This window comes from Ixodes scapularis, unplaced genomic scaffold (assembly GCF_016920785.2).
Source record: "Ixodes scapularis isolate PalLabHiFi unplaced genomic scaffold, ASM1692078v2 PGA_scaffold0__279_contigs__length_252992795, whole genome shotgun sequence".
In the NCBI taxonomy this organism is placed as follows: Eukaryota; Metazoa; Arthropoda; class Arachnida; order Ixodida; family Ixodidae; genus Ixodes; species Ixodes scapularis.
The window spans coordinates 236,889,453-236,901,140 of NW_024609835.1; positions in this window are offsets into that span (position 1 = coordinate 236,889,453).

The window sequence follows — 11,688 nt, forward strand, 5'->3', positions numbered from 1 at the left end:
ATAACTCGATTCTTTTCAACTCCTACGAATGGAGACTCCGGGCCCATTCCCACTCTTGGAATTGACGAACTCTACCATTCCACTCCGATAATTCCTTTTTTCTGCATTTTTTCAGCAAAAGACTGCAAAATTTGCTTTTGCAGTCTTTTGCTGTAGATTTCGTGCAAATATAATAGCATTGCTTGTCTTCTAGGAAAGCTGTACGCCTTCGATTAAATTGGGACGAACACGATAGCGGCTAACTAAGCATCGAATGGAGTGTCGGCACCTTTTCATTCAATAAACATGTTCCTACTCAGCATGTCGTCACTTTTGTTCAGCCATCTCCTCTTCAGTCGGCTCCTTACTGTTATGGGTGCATCGTGAAGACTGCGGCACATCTAGTGAGCGCCTCGTCCCGCGACCCGCTCACGCGCAAGAAAAGGGGATGTGCCACGAGGCTTGTTCACATATTTGCCCTTGACTTCGAGCGACCGCGGTATCACTGCCTGTGGCTGTTATACAAAGAGATAACACACTGGCACAGTCTAACGTGTTTATTCATGAATGCGAACTGCGTTATCTTCTTTTATGAACTTGGCTAGCTTTTAATTTGTATCTGTACGAGACCGGTAATAACGAAGTTGGTTATAACGAAATAGTGGCTACAGCGTAGTGATCATAATTTTCCATTCCCTTTTGCATTTAGTTAATCAGAGGTGATTATAACAAATACCGGATATAGCGAAGTGATTCCCGATCCCCGTTGCCTTCGTTATAACCGGTCTCGACAGAACAACCTATAGAAGATAGGCCTCTTTATCTGAGTGGTAGAGAGCGTAGACCGAAGAGAGGGTCCATCTCTAACCATCGGGAGCGTTTGCAATTTAGTGGGGAACGCCTCCTGTGGAGAGTGGTTTCGAGTGCGCATGCGCAGCGTTGTGGCGTGGCGAAGAAGAAAGCAGGCGGAAAGGTGGAGACATTTGCAGACGATCAACGCTTCTGGCACAATTCCTCGCAGCTCGCATTGCAAACGCGGCCCGTCACAAGTCACAAGCCTGCAGCCTCTAGGTGCCCTTGGCGTATAGTAAAATGAGTATCGCTTTACAACTCTTTCTTCTGGCACAGTGACTGAGCTTTGGGCTGAAAATCTTGGCGTCAAAGGTTTGCTTTTCCTTGGGGGACGTTCGACATTTTGTTTCTCCTATCTTATCACTCTTTCACGCATGCGCGTACGTTTCGACGTGACGTCCGGAATTTTTCAGAGCGGTGATCTAAAATCTGGTGCGGTATAAAACAAACAAAAAAAACAAAAAAAAACAAACAATGTTTTGTGTTGTAGAAGGAGCCGGTTTAAATAGAGTCACGGAGAGCGGTGGACATGTTTATTTTCTCGAATACACGAATTTTGTCTCATTGCCACGAAATGGTGCAACGTATGTGCACCTGAGGTTCGGTGAGGAGGACATCGAAAATATTTGGATAAACTAGAATAATGTAAGGAAATTCAAAGGAATGTTAGGTAAACTCGAGGGATCGAAAAGGAGTAACTATGATTTGTTGTCTTAAAACGCTCAGGATTCCTTTATCCCTCAGTTCACAGTTCGCTGGAAGCGGCGTGCCTGTTGGACCAATAAACATCATCCATTTCATCATCTGGTGCAATTATATATCTGCGCCTGGTAATGGGCGGAAGCATGATCACGTGGCGAAAAGTAGGCGTGTGACTGGTCCAACAAGCACAAAACTGAAACACGTCTTGAAAAGAAAAAGAGCAAAAGTTTTTGTATCAACAATTTTCAAGGCCCTTTGAGGATATCTTCAATGGAACCGTACAGTGTTGCACATAGTAGTTTTATAACATCACGACCTCTTCAACTCACTGCAAACGTTACCTACTCGCGTATCTTGCACGCGTTATTCGGGTCCGACGACTGCTGGATCGCGTGTACGTATTGCTCATTTTCGTGTCCAGTTACACTGCCGTCTTCATGTTCCCACCGTGTCTCCTGATTTGGCTTTCCCGACTCTTCGTAGACGAGATAGTGAACGTTTTTCAGCAAAGCTTGAATTCCGCCTGACACGAGTTCATTGTATTCAGAGCCCGTATTCGTCATAAGACAAAGCCACTGGAATTCGCACTTCAAAACGAATCACACACAATCTCAAGCATATCCACATGCACCATTCACCACATGAAGTATACGCAGATTGAGCCATTCAACCGCAGACAACATATAGCATGTGGAAGTGTAAAGACTGCAAATCGCTGAGACAAAACAAAGCAAGATCACAAGATGGTAAACCGGACAACACCGAAACTACATGAAATGCTTCGAGGCGCTTAACGCACATCCGTTAAATGCCTCTTGAGTGGTGTGCTTTAAAATAAGAATTGCTCGTTGTAAACTTAAAAGTTGAATGTTTTAATACAAGCTTTGCGTGTCCGAATAGAGTTCAAAGCAAAATCGAAGCGAATAGTATATATTTTGACTCAAAATTTTCGAATCAAATATGGAATAGTTTCGCCAAGCCCTTCACTACTACAAAATGTTTAAACGAAAACCCTGCTAGACTCATGAAAGTTGTTCCTAAGCTGCCACTTGCCAATTTATGAGCTAAGGTAATTCTGATCGAACTCTATTTAGGTACTCTGACCTCAGAAAATTCAATGCCCACATTACGATGACAAATGAACGATGCATATGACTTACAATTAAACCTACAAAGGTGCCCTGTTATACCTAATTAAAGGGATTTATAAATATTCTTTCTATAGGCGAATATTCACAAAGCTTCTGTTTGTCTCTCAATACAACAGGCGCCCACTTGCACCATTTCGCTTTTAGTACGGTTTTCTCATAAGCATTGAACTGTGATATTTTTACTTTTCTAAGATTTCGAGTTAACCCCCTTTAAGCGAGCTTTTTACCAAGCATCGGTGCACTGTGGAGAAGTGACACACGCGGTTGCAAGCTTCGCAAGTGTAGGTTCTCCGCAGCGCAGCAGTGATCGTCGAGAAGCGCACTCAACGGGGCCAACCCGCCGCGATTAACACTTTGAAATTGAGCGGAAAGCAAGCGCACCATTTAAACATATAAACTCCCGCTTGTTCCCAAGCCATGCAGGCGTGCCTTGCGTAGCCTGGAATAAAGAAAAAAAAAGTGCCTTCCGTAGCCTGTATCGTGTCTGGCTCGCAACCGAAGGGTTGTGGTTTCGAATCCCACCTAAAATTCTTCAAAAGTTTCTTTGACAGAAATGAATTACTTTACCGAGTGAAATCGTTTGAGTCGTGCGGCAACCCTTAATTCGCAATATATGTCATTTTTTTTTCGTAACTTTCATTCCACGCGTGACGTCACGTTTCAAGTGAGCGTTGTGGGTTGTTTGAAATTCCCGCACGAGGTCATGTAGCTGGGACGTCATGACCCTATCGACCAATCAGGATTTTCGCGGCAGGCTACCAATTTTCTGCCTCGCCAACGATTTACTGTGACACGAGGTTCCTAACGTTATTGCGTTAAAGTGCGAGTATGACAGTTCATCTCCAAGATCATATCGAACAGCGTATTATTCGAAACTAATATTTCAACGTTAAAATATTAGCATAATTTTAATATAAATGCAAGAAAACTTATAGTTGTGGTTTATTACTCTAAAAAGAGAGTGCCGGTGACTAATCATGGAATTCCAGGGATTTCAAACGGAACATTCTAGGGTTTTCTAGGACTTGGAAATGTCATTTTCAAATTCAAGGGTTTTCAAGGTTTTCAAGGCCCTGTGTGAACGCTGTGAGCACCTTATACATTCCCCCAAATTTCATCCTAGGGTTGAACGGAGTAGAGTATAACACTGGGATAATGTTTGGAGCAGAAGGCCCAAGCCACAGCCCAATCCAAGGGAAATTACATCATACGGTCAACCTTCAAAGCATACTTTCCTGCTGTGAAGCTGTTATTAGCAGAGGGCAGACAACAGTTTCACAGCATGCATATTCTCTTTACATCATGCTGGAGAAGTTGGCACGTTTAGTGTGGTCGAAATCTTCATTTATTTTATTTTATAATATATTGAAGAACACGAATACCACGTAGTAGAAAGCTGGTGAACTTTCAACGCAGTTTCTACGATGTTGAAAGACCACGAATATGCATATCCCAACGTCAGCTTTAGGACGATGGCCGTTCCATATGCATACTTGGGCGAAAAGAATCGATAGTGGCGCTAAACCACAGGAGTCAACAAAGACTGTGAGCAAGGATAACGCTTTTCTTGGAACTCAGTCACTGTTTTCACGATCGGTCTTATTTTTTACCCTAGCGGTCATCGCAGACTCATAACAAATCCAAGAGAAAGCTCGTAGAGAAGGAGCCGCCGTTGCTTGGGGGTGTATATAAACCGAATAATGGAGGTAGAAGCCCTCAAATCGGGGGGGGGGGGGGGGGGGGAGGGGGGGGAGCTCAATAAATGCCCCCCCCCCCCTTTCCACAAGCACACGCACGCATACGCACAGACCCACACTTGCGCTGGCTGCTGGATCGAGTTTTGCCCTCCCATTCCGCAAAGGCCAACTCGTGGAACTGCCGCCTCCTTGTCTGTCATGTAGAGTGAACAAAAACAAGTAACGCACACACAAAAAACAAATCGATTTTCCAGCCTGTCTACAGAGCCGATAAGAAACGAGGTTCCCCAAAGCAAACACGTCCTTTGATATGCGCCGCCGGAAAAAACTCGCCAACTGCCAATTTGTCAGCGAACAGCGGGTGACCGAACGGGCCGACCGTCCAAAGCCGGAGTTCTCCGGGTGGCCACGCAGGCGACGCAGCATGTCAGCCCGAGTTTTGTGGGGACAACGACAACAACGGCAACGACAACAGCGACACCTGGGTGGCGGCGGGAAGCGGTGAGCGTGCCTGAAAAGGGCTCCCAATGGCCGCGCGGTCGGGGAGGCTCTGCCGAGCGGAAGGATTATCCGCTGGCTTTCCGCTGCCCGGACGTACGCGGTCAATTTGTGAGGGGGTTTGTAGAAGAGCGTCGGATGCCGGCCCACCAGCCGGGACACAATGGGGCGCTTATTAACTGCGACCGAGATGTTGACAAAAGATGTTTCCGTAGCTTTCTCAAATGCGGAAATTGCTTCTTTTCTTCGGCACGAGCCCGGAGAGATGTCGGGGTTCGGGGAAGTTACGAAGGAGGGAAGAGAGGGCCACGAGGAACTCTTTTCGACGGGAGCAGAAGCTTATCTTCTCCTTCTTCCCTTTTTTTCCCGCGGGGACAATGCAAAAACCAACGGGCCAGAAAATTTCTAGAAAATTGACTCGGCTAGCGGCTTTCGGGTCTCAACAGGACTCATGTGGAGGAGGTAAAAAAGAAACGCACCTCCCACACTTTTTGTCGAACCGTGGGATAGCGAGCAGCGAGTAAATAACCCGCGCGAGATCCGAGGCAAGCGCGCTTCCCTGTGCAGCCACTTATGGTCGTGCGCGCCCATAGAAATCCTGCCGATTACTCAAGAACCGTACGGCAGCTTCCAACCAGCACCTTCGTGCTCCGCTCGCTCCATTAAAAAAATACCCAGCTATACGAAGCAAAGTTACACATGACTGAGAGCCAAGTGCCGCGGATGGATCCCAGATGTTTCAAAGTGGTCGTGATGGGCGCTGCCACTTTGGAATGTCCAATGCCAAAAGCCCACAATACTCCTCTTTTTTTAAGAAGAGGAACACGTAGGTAACGATAGTTAAATTCAGGACTGATGTAGCAATCCTGAACAAAGCGAAGCTGGGACACCAGCCCTTAACAACCGTGGCTGCTCCGAATATTTCTTTTGGCTGCTCAATGTTACGTGTCTTAAAAACTGAGGGTACATTCCTGTCAGTCTACGTCGATTCTTTCTTTTTTTATCTGGAAAGTAATTTTAAAATAGGAAACACATATTTAGAGCTGTAGTCTTCCCTTCGAAAGGAAAATTTAACATTTTTCTAACGATCTTTTTCAGAATAAACTCTGCGCCACACTTTATGAATTAGTAAGTAAGATGGGCTCCGGAATCACCCTGACATGATGAGAATGTCGAATAATCACGCGAGGGATGCGCAGTAGTTTGAATACAAGTGTTTAAAACATGCATTATAATACTTGAAGTATTTTGTATTTTATATTTAATTACATAATAGAACTTGTATTTTTCAATTGTCGTTAAATAAGTGCTAGAAATTAATTTTAAATACTTTTATCTTAAATACTGCCCAAATACAATTTTGGGCCCTGCTCCACGCCATCAAATATTATATTGGGCGTTCTTCGCGATGCGAGTTATATGCAGAGAACATAAAACTTGTTACGCTCTGCTCATAACAAACATTGAGGCAGACTTGGACGTAGTTCAACCACTCTACTCTAACTACTGTAGTTTAACTACTTTTTTGAGTAACTTGGTTACTTTCAATTACAATTTGATTTGGGTAGTTAGTAGTTTAATTTAACTACTTTTTTCAGGTAACTTCTACTCAAATTACTAACTACTTTCGAAATTATATAGTGCTAATTTTGCCCATCACGAAAGTTTGAGCGCAGAAATGAATAAGACGCCGGCAGATGAAGAGGAATTCCCTAACATGGGGCCCCCTTGTTCGGGAAGGCGTCCTTGGGTCAAGGTGGCGACGAGCAGCCAAAACATAACACCGGCACGCACGAATGCAGGAAGAGATGCTTAACAAGCCTTGGTCGGGTATTGACCTAATCCGGTAATGCACGCAAGCGCCGCGTTTCCAGCTGCAACCGTGAAAGACGGGGACACTCCGAGAGTTGTTGTCTGTCTTTAGAGAGTTCTGACTCAAGCGGTAGGTTCCACGGGACGCGCCACTGGATTGACCTCGCAGCTGGGCGCCTGTTCCCACGGTCGCCTTGTCGTCAGCGCATACGCCTTTGCAAAGCCGGACTCCCCCGCGCACAAACCCTGGCACGGATAATCCGTTCATGGAAGCACGTTCCCGCTTCCACCTGCAACTGTATACGAGTGACGATGCTTGTTCACGTAATCCTTCGTGTCCTTCCGACCATCTACGCCAGGGAGACCTCCTCTTTGTTAAAAACGATTTACTTGTCTGGCGTGTCAGGCGCGTCAGAATATTGTAGTCGCCGGCGAGGATTGCGAGTTACCCTTGGGAGAACCTTTTGTTGGACCCAAAGTCGGCGGCGAAGTATACTTCGGTTCAACTTCTGTTAGACCAAAACATTCATTTTTTCAGTAGTGTAGCACTAGCACTACAACGGGACGCGCGGTCGTCCGAATGATCTCATTGTCGTGGCGCGAGACTTGAACCCTTGACGGTCTGGTGCATTCGCTAAGCGTACTTTCAGAACGACGTCGGAATAAAGATGGGCCAGTCATAACAATCTCAACTTGACGAAGAAAAAAAAAAGGAGGAAAGTTTGTTACAAAAGACCCTCTGCCCGAGGCAAACCTCACATGTTCGTCATGGACACCTAAGATGCCGACACTCGCTTACTCGACCCTGTACAGCCTGTTTCTCAAATTCAACGCTGCCGTTCCATTCAGTGCCACGGTGGAACGTCTATTTAGCTTGGCTGGGGACGTCTTTAAGAGGAAAAGGGGAAAACTCTCCTATCAAGAACTTTGAAAGTCAATTGCATCTGCGAGCGGATAAACTATTTTTGCAAAAACGCAAGCTATAAATAGACTGCATTTATTTTAGGCTCGCAGGGTTTTTCATTGATCAAAACCTTTGTTCATTTTGCTACCACAAAAATATAAAAAAAGTAACTTCGAAAGTAACTTGAAAGTAACTCGCTACTTTTTCCAGTAGTTAGTACTTTACTCAATTACTATTACTAATGCGTAATTTCTACTCTACTCCAATTACTTTTAGCGTCGATACTCAGTAACTTAACTTAACTACCTTTTTTGAGTAATTTGTACGTGTCTGCATTGAGGTAATAAAAGGAATAGTAAAGGAAGGAAGAGGGTGGGCATCATAATTGACTTTTGATTGACTGATTTAATTTTTTTCAGATGTCGTTTCAACGAAATGTTGTTTCAAGAGTCTTTATTGCTTTATCTGAGCTCTTGAGATTGAACTCAAATTGAATTTTTGGTATATATAAACTCCCCACATTGTACGTACAGTATATTTTTAACCCGGGTTGAATTTAGGTCTATAATATGAGACTATATGGGAACAAAATGCATCTGTACAAGTATCTGAGGGTGAACAAATACTCTCGTTGTTCTGTATCTTGCGTATAGATCATTTCCTCAAAAGTGTAACTGTAATAGTAATCAAATACATGTTTGTCGATGTAATTTGTATTTGTATTTCAATGCACTTTTTAAAAGCATTTTTCCCATCCCCGATTTACACACACACAAAAAAAAAACAAAAAAAAAAACATGGTATTTGATAACTGGGTCACAGGACCAACATAGGCACCCGCGTGACATCAGCTTGGTCCCAAACTCTTCTCAATGGCGCATATAACAAATGTTTGTTGGTAAGCTTGTATTGTGTTTTCTTCATAAGTTTAATTTATTCAGAGAGCATCAATTCAATTGGGTAAAGATGTATTTTAAGATGTAGGTAGACATCAGGAGAATTAATAATTTAAAGAATTGGAATTATTAGGAGCGCGTAACAGCTATCACTGTAGAGGAGGCGCTCGTGTTGATCCGATTCGCATGCTTCACTTTATCAATTTTTGCTATGCGCTGGGCTTGGCCGCAGCAATCCAACGATGTTGACTAAACTGTTTGCGGTCTTATGGATGCTAGTAGAGTTTACTACGACTGTTACAAATGTACTAACAGCTGTCTTTTTTTTTCTGCCAAGCCCATGCATGTTTTGGTTTTATTTCTGCTGTGTTGTCACTAATGAATTTGGCGGTGTTTAAAAATGCGGAATACAGCCCTGAGCCTACAACCAAAGAATCGCTTGTTCAAATCCGTGAAGTAAAAAAAAAAAATGGCTCAAGACGTAATGGATACTAAAAAAAAAATCTTCAATTGATAGAGGGCTTGCAATTACTTGATCAGAGTTTAGAAACTGTTGACCTGTCCATTGAAAAGCTGCGCTCAGAAGTATAAAAAAAATTAATAAGATGGTGAGGTCCACAATTCAAGTTTAACATCTGCAGTGTCACATCTTGAACTAAAACTCGATGATCTTGAACACAGAGCTCGACTCAACAATCTGATAATTTATGGAATTCCTGAAATAGCCCACCATATCTTTTCGTGGATTAAAAAAGCATGTGAGTGCAAACATCTTGAATAAGACTCTAGAAGTGAAGGTCATCTCTATTGAGTGTATGCGTAGGCTAGGGAAAGGGCAAAGGGACAAGGCGCGTTCAGTTATAATTCGTTTTTTTTTACCACAGTGGAAAGGTTCTCTTTCTAAAAAACACAACCCAGCTAAATGGTTCGAATATTTAGATTGGTGAAGATTACTCCCCTCGTGTTTAATCTGAAAGAGCGAACAAGGACAAGGTGTTTCAAGACGTGTCACCAAGGGTGACGCTTATACATGGTTAAAATCAGCGAGCAGCATGAGGAAACTGTAAAAGAATACAGGAGACAGGATAGAAGCTGAACTCATAACTCAATATTTCATCCAGAAGATATGTTACTCTATCTGAAAAGGAAGTTTTGTTTTTACACGCTTCGATGCGCAAAAGCCACTGACCCGCACCCTAGAGTTCTCGTAGCACGAGCAGCTGCCTGTTGGTTATATGACATCTTTTTTCTTCCTTTCTGAATAAAAAAGTTAGTTCTGACTTCAGCGTCTATCCGGTCTCCTGTATTCTTCTACAACTTCCTCACATTGCAAGCTGACTTGAACCATGTGTAATGCTTACCAACTAGCCCAGATCACCACCCTTCTACGGTGGCGCTTACGTTTGGAACGAAAATACTTCTTGCCGCGAAAGGCAGAAAAGCGCTCCTTCACATGCTTCAACTTGACAGAATCCTCCAACGCTAAATAATATTAAGCTTATTAACGGCAATGCTCGAAGTATTTTAAACGAACTTGACGACCTGGAAACTTTACTGGATGAACACCAACCCGACGTCTTTATTATGACTGAGACATGGTTGCACAACTCTATTGGCGACTTTGAAATTGTTCCCCCGGGATTTACAATTGTACGAAAAGATCGCGGCTCTCGCAGGAGCGGTGTTGCTATCATGTTCAAGGATACGCCAAGCTTCACTATCTTGGTTAACGTTAAAGGCGCTGAACCTTGCTAAGCTAAAATAAACTCATTTTCTGCCCCTTCCCCCTTATTTTTACTCCTGTTTATCGGCTTCCTGATGGAACCGTGTCGCGACTCTAAAATGCATACTCTTACCTTACGTCCACTGTGCAGAAATATAAGCACGTCATTTTGGCAAGACTTTAACCTTCCCAGTATAAACTGAGAAAATCTCTATCCTTTGAACTAAAACTGTTCTTACTCTGCCCTGTTAACCGAAATGCCGTTCAATCTAAATCTGTGTCAGGTTGTTTTTGGGCCCACACGCATACAAGGTGCAGCATATAGTATTCCTGATCTTGTGTTTCTTTCACCTCACATAGCTAGGCGCACATTTTTGTGCGATATCTCGGAAGGCATCTCCGATCATAACATTGCTGTCTTCAAATATAATTCATTGTGTGCACGAAGTACCGTGTCCACTCATGACAGCACAAGCCTAGTGATTTATTTAAGGAAAGCACACGATAGAAGTGGAATCGACAAGATTTTCTTGACCTCTATTCTTATCCAGACAGTAATGCCAGCAAAATGTGGTTGTTTTCCAAAACCTTGGTTCAAAAATGCCAGGAGCTTTATGTTACAAAGAGAATACTTCGTTCCAAGAAGCTTAGAAAGCCATGGATTATACGTGATATTATTCATTTAAAACGTAGAGTACCTAGGTTCCGAAAGAAAAAAAAAGCCTAAGCTTTCTCTATTAAGCATCAGCAGAAGCTGATGCTTAATACTTCTATACGTAAATCACAATACAAATTCTTTAACGTCTTTTTGCCTCGATTCCTAAAGTCAGACCGAAGTAAATTCTGGCGATACATTTCTCCAAAAAGGGAACAGCTGGACACATTAATAATGAATGATTCAGACATCCCTGCAGGCCAACAAATGCCAACTTGCTTAACAAATATTTTGCAAGTGTGCTTTCTCTAGTCAATGACCTTATAGAAAGTCCTTCGAGTATTGCACCTGGTCAGACACAACATGATATTGCCTGTTCAGAGGCGGGGGTAATGCCTTATCTGCTTAGTCTAGATATTACAGTAGCAAATAAGTGCGGGGCCAAAGAATATTCTAAATTAATTCTTCTTGATGTACGCCGAATTGTGCCCCAAATACTTATGCTGCTTATTTGACAAATCACAATGCAAGGGCTTAATAGCGGATGATTGAAAATATGCAAAAGGCATACCTGTACCCAAATCGGGAGGTGCTACGGACGCTACTAATTATAGAGCAATTTCACAGCTATGCACGGTCAGAAAACTACTTTTTAACATACAGTCCCTAATCAAATTTCCACTTTTTTAGAAACAAATAAAATGTTTTTTGCCGAACAGCATGGTTTCAGGCGAAATCTTTCAACGGATACGCAACTTGCGGAAACGGTTTATTTGTTTTCAGACGATCTTAATAAATGGGGAAAAACTGACGTTATAC